This window comes from Zea mays, chromosome 8 (assembly GCF_902167145.1).
Source record: "Zea mays cultivar B73 chromosome 8, Zm-B73-REFERENCE-NAM-5.0, whole genome shotgun sequence".
Classification (NCBI taxonomy): domain Eukaryota; kingdom Viridiplantae; phylum Streptophyta; class Magnoliopsida; order Poales; family Poaceae; genus Zea; species Zea mays.
Window position 1 is genome coordinate 169,804,064 of NC_050103.1, and position 6,000 is coordinate 169,810,063.

Below are 6,000 nucleotides of genomic sequence, written 5' to 3' on the forward strand. Positions count from 1 at the left end.
TTGTACTGTCCCATCTGTATGTAGACTTCTATTAATAATAGTATGGTTTCCTCACAAGGTCGAACAGAAACGGCCCAATACCTTTTTAACTTCTGGGCTAGTCCTAGTCCGTGGCGACTGGCGAAATGCAAAATGCTGAGCGAGCCCGTTGCGCTGACACTGCCAGCAATCGCTTCGCGTACAATTTTTTTTTCCAGCAGCCTGCCTGACAGCCTGAGAATTCAGACAACTCCCACAGCGGCAGTATCTCCTCCGCCGGGCAGCTTTTCTAGCGTCAGCCAATGGTTTTCTCCGCGGAATTTTCTGAGAACTAGATCACATCACCAGGACCTCCGTCCGTGCAACAATCAGGATTATGTCGCGTCAAAGCAGAGAGGTGTGTCAGTCAGGTTGCCTCGGCGGCCAATGCCCATCGCAGCACTAGCGCCCCACGCCAAAAGGGCCGAGTCTGTTTTTCCATTGGCAGGGCACCACGAGTGAAAAACCGAGCGGCGGCAATCTTCGGCCAGGTTTCATTCCCGCGAGTGCTGTAGAAAAGAGAGAGATAGAGAGAGAGAGAGAGAGAGAGAGAGAGAGAGAGAGAGCTAGGGTGGGGGATCTGGTGCCTCAATTGATGCGCCGCACGCTTCAAATCCATGCGTAAAATATTAGTATTAATCAGAAGGAACGCCGCGACCTGAAGAATGATGCCCAGCAGGCAGCAACCCCCCTTTCTTTCGTCCTCTCTCAGAAAAGCCCAGCGAGAGACATCTGGTCTGCACCGGGATTCCTCACCCATAGATCTTCATCACCAAATCAGCCTCTACTGAGCAGCGCCCGGGCTGGCTGGCATCTGGCAAGGGGAGCTTGTACGAAACGGGGCTGGGGCGCACAAACGCATCTAACAGCATTCAGTTCATGTTCCACACCAGGCCCCAGGAGAATAAATGAAAGTTGTACTATAGCATGCATGTCTCTCGGTCTCAGCCCAGGTATATAATAATAAGAGCAACTCCAATAGTTATGTAAATTTTAGCTCTCTAAATCACATATTTAAAAAGTTGCTAAATGACTTTTGGAGTAAAAAATGTGAGTTCTCCAATAGTTCTCTAAATATAGGTTGTAATTTTGTTTTGTATTTATCCACATAAAAAATAAGTCACAAAAACTATATAATGCAGTCAACATTTTTGTTTAGGGAGTTGTTAAATGGTTGCCAAATGTAGAGAGAAAATGAGGTTAGATGTATAGATGGCCAAAAAGCACGAGGCCCGTGAGCCCGGCACGAAGCCCGCTTTTTGGGCCCGGTCCGAGCCCGACACGGTAGAATAAGCGGGCGGGCTTGGACAGGAAACTAGGCACGTCGGGCTAGCCCGGCACGGCCCGTTTACCTCTAAGCCCGTTAAGCACGTTTTTTTACACTAAAACGTGCTTACCGACCCGTTTAGCCCGCTTTTCGGCCCGTTTTTTCGTGCTAAACGGGCCGGCCCGGCCCGTTTAGGCCCGCTGCGGGCCGGGCTTGGACAGAAAATTAAGCCCGCTGGCTCAGCAGGCCCGGCCCGGTTTTGGCCGGGCTTCACCGGGCCCGGGCCGGGCCGGCCCGTTTGGCCATCTCTAGTTAGATGACAAGTTGTTAAATTTAGAAAGTTAATTTAGGGAACTGTTGGAGAATAGTTTTCATGTTAAGTACCTAAATTATTGATTTAGAAAGTCTTTTACAGAACTACTGGAGTTGCTCTAATGTACTAATTAACCCTTGCCCCAGAAATGTTCGTAGGAACATTGGTCTGTCGATATGATGCTTGGCCCCATACAGCAACAATCTGATGCATGGGCAATGGACCAGACCAAAGAAGGAATATAAAAGCACCAGTGCTGCACCGCAGGCCAGGGCCTCACACTCTAACCCAAATTAGTATCCGTCTGGAAACCTTAAGCGCCAAGTATATTATTCTCACGGGCGTGTTTGGTATCTTAGGGTGTGTTTGCTCTGGGTGGTCCATCTTCTTCTCACTTCTAACTTATGATGCATCAGCTCATGAGATGACTCTACAAACCAAACACACTGGTTAGGTCTTAGAGCTCACCCTCGCCTCGCCTAGCCTAGCTCAGCATGAGATTGAAACGCTAGATGACGATGGTATTTGGTTCTCTCAAGTCTCAACAGAGTCGGCTGCCTCTCGTCGTCGTCTGCGAAAGCAAGCAAGGATTTTCGTCGTTAATTTGCTGCAGGCACGAGGCCGATTCGGCTAGCCTTGCCCAGGGATGCTAGCAGGGTGAGCGGTTAGGCTTTTAGTGCGAAATTTGGGTGAGTGTCTTGTCGTGTGGTCGTCGAGAAGAGAAGAGAGCGGGCATCCCCACGTACAGCCGGAGCAGCAGTGCTTATCTATTAATGCATGCATGCATGCCTCGGTGACCAGCTGCTAGCTAGCTTAGCTGCCTGCCTCTGCCTGCCTGCCCTACTACTGATGGATGGCGATCCATGGATGATGCTCGTGGCGACCACATGGTACGGTGGTGAGCTGACGAGTCCATCGCCCGCGCGCGCGCAACTGTGCTGTCCCCTCCCCTCCCCTACGCCACCTTTTGCTGTGGCCACGGCGTGATGATGGCCGCTGTTAGGTACGTACCACGAAAACAACCTTCTTCAAACAGCAAGGCCTACAGACCCCTGCATTTTCAATAGCTTTTGCTGCCCGGCCTGCTGTCGTGGAGATCGCGTCGTAGAACAAGGCATGCATGGCATGGCGGCATTGTCCATATCAAGGACAAGGAGAAGGCTATTTAGCAAGGGGAGGTAATAAAGGCACGCCACTCGCTGTCACTGTGCCCTTTGCCTGCTTTTCTTCGAGCATTATCAGGCGCGCTTTGATCCATGCCACGACGCGCGCCCGGGTCTTTTCCACGTAGAGTCTCGCACGACGACCTGTCGGACGACGAGACCTTCTCGTTTTTTTTTTAAGAATCAGGAGGGGGAGACCCCTACTGCGAATTTTATTAAAAAGCGAAAAGAAAAGGTTAGAATTTAGTCCTTTTACAAACAATAAAAAGAAAAGAATAAGAGAGCACTATTCCTATGTCTGCCACAGACTCAGCCAATTCGGGATAGAGGTGTCAAATTCCCCCCGCGCTCTGTGAATGATCAGTCGCATTTCTTTGCAGAATTCCTGCGTACAGCGATGCACTGAGGGATCTTTGTTTGAAAACAACCACTCGTTTCGGCTTTTCCAGATGCTCCAAGTCATGAGAATAATAATCTCCATAGAGAAGGGAACGTTAAGCTGGTGGTTAAGGTTCGCTGATGCCTCCTCAGGATTAGAAATTCTGGGCGGGGTTATGCCAATTGAGTTCCAGCAGGCTTTCGCGAAGTTGCATCTGAGGAATAGATGATAGAGGGTCTCCTCTCTTTGCCAAAGGCAGTTTTCACAAGAATAAGAGTCCAGCTCCATGTTTCTCCTTCTCAGCATATTTCTGGTATTTAGCCTATTTTTGAGCCACAACCAGTAAAAGACTCTATGCTTAGGCTGACATTTGCTTTTCCAAACTAGTCTGTAGATAGGGTGAATCTGCATCCGACCCATGGAAAATCTGTAAGCTTTTTGGGATAAGAATTTGTCCGACCCCCAAATGTACCTCCAACGGTCGTGAGCATCATTCAGAACAATTTGCTCCCAAGATCCCTTCAACACCAGAAATTGATCATACGCTTGTTCAGAGATAGGCAAATGAAAAAAACCATCAAACTGCTCCTGCTCCTTGGCCTCTTTAATAGTCAATTTTGTGTTTTTGACAAAGGAGAATAGCTCTGGAAAATTATGCCTCGGGATGCTCTGACTCCATTGATCATCCCAGAACGAAATTGATCTGCCATTACCAATAGCGGGAATAGCCAGTCCTTTGAAGTTTGGAAGAAGCTTGACTATGCTCTTCCACCAGAAAGAGCCGACGCTTCTATGGCCAGGGAGACCACGGAGTGAGTAGTAATTATTCCAGATAAGATGCACCCAAGGTAAGTCACTGTGATTGAAAAATATATGCAAGAATTTGACTAGAAGAGCCTCGTTCTGCGATTCTAAGCGAAGAACCCCCAGCCCACCATTCACTTTCCTCTGAGTAACCGAATTCCAAGCAATCAGAGGTGGCTTCTTGGAGTTGATGTCATTTCCTCTCCACAGACAGTGCTTTCTGAAAATGTTAATTTCCTTAATGATGGTTTTAGGAATCTTGAGCGTGCACATAAAGAACATTGGTAGGGCTGAGAAGACTGAATTTACCAATTCCAAGCGCCCGGCCTGAGACAAAAAGTTTGAGGAGCAGGACAACCTCCTCTGAATCCTTTGAATAAGAGGGAGATAGTGTTCCTTTCTGGGTCTCGCAAGGCCCAGAGGCAAGCCAAGATAGGTGAATGGCATCTCGCCAATCTGGCAATTGAAGGTATGGGACAGGATCACCATCTTATCAGGGGACACTGTAGAATCTAGGACACCGGCTAGAGGGGGGGTGAATAGACGGTTTTGACTAAAATTAACAATACTAAATAAATTTAATCAATACAACAAGAGGAATAAATTCTCTAGTGTCAATAAGTAAACAATGTATGAAAAAACAACTACGAAGATTGAGTACTTGAAGAACAATAAGCAAATCACTAATCAATTGCAAGGGCAATAAGTAATGCTAGAAGGAATAGACACGAAATTTATCCCGTGGTATCGGTGATTTGCCGATCACCCCTAATCCACGTTGAGGTGGACTTCAAGCTCTCACTTGCTCCTCTATCAAGACACGACTTGATCTTTGAGCCAAGTGGACAAGAAATCACTCAATACCTCGATTCCACTAATGTCACCTTTGCCGCTCCGGCGAGGTAGGCGCGAACCCCTCACAATCAACACCGCGGCTTCTCCACAATCTTCTTGGAGAGCTCGACGGAGACAATCACCCGAGCCGTCTAGGAGGCGGCAACCTCCAAGAGTAACAAGCCAACGACGCTTGCTCGGTGTACCACCTAGTGCCTCAAGAATCACCAAATGATGCAAATGCACTAGGAACCCTCAATCTCTCACTAGAATGCAATCTCAAGCAAAGAGTGTGAGAGAGTGAGTTGGAGGATCACAAATGAGCTCAATGTGTGCAAGGAATGGCCAAGAGAGGTCTCTCACACGAGCTACCCTTCTATTTATAGTCCTCCATCTAGAACCAACCGTTATGTGCAAAAAGGGGCAGTTCTGCGCACACGCGGACCGTCCGCGCCCTAGGGCCGGACGGTCCGCCGTACATATAACGACTATAATGACCGTTTGAAACATGTCAGAGCTAACTCAAAAGGTGGGTCCGGACAGTCCGCCCTTCAAGGCCGGACCGTCCGTGACCTGGCAGAATGAAACACCCGAGTCTCGGATCAACAGAAGTTAACACACGCGGACCGTCCGGCTATAAATCCTGGACGGTCCGCGACCTGAGACAGTACTGTCCGGACTGGTCCCCCGGACAGTCCGTAGTACAAATCTATAAAAACACACAGTCCCTGTCCAAAAACGAGTTTGACACTTGCGGACCGTCCGCCCCTCACAACCGGACCGTCCGCCTATAATTCAGGGACTGGCCCGAAGCCACCCTCCTCTGGTCATGACTGCGGACGGTCCGGCCCTAAGGCTCGGACGGTCCGCAGTGCAATAGAACACAGTGTCCATACAAATGGTCAGACTTCGGACCCCTCTGGTGGATCGCGGACGGTCCGCCCCTAAGGCCCGGACAGTCCGCGCGTTCATGACTTCGTAATTTTTTCAAACATGCTTTTGAAAGAACTTTTGACTCGCGAAATGTGAAGCGCTGTTAGTCCTCATGCAAATGCAACTACTTGATGCTCTATGAGGCACTAAGTCTTACACAGATCTAAGTCATTGACCCCTCTTAATAGTACGGCTATCTAGTCTACTAATCCGGTCAGGTATCTTCTCTAAACTCCTTAAGACCGGCAAAAATGAAACCTATATAATACCTTTCCCTTCATCTGATCCA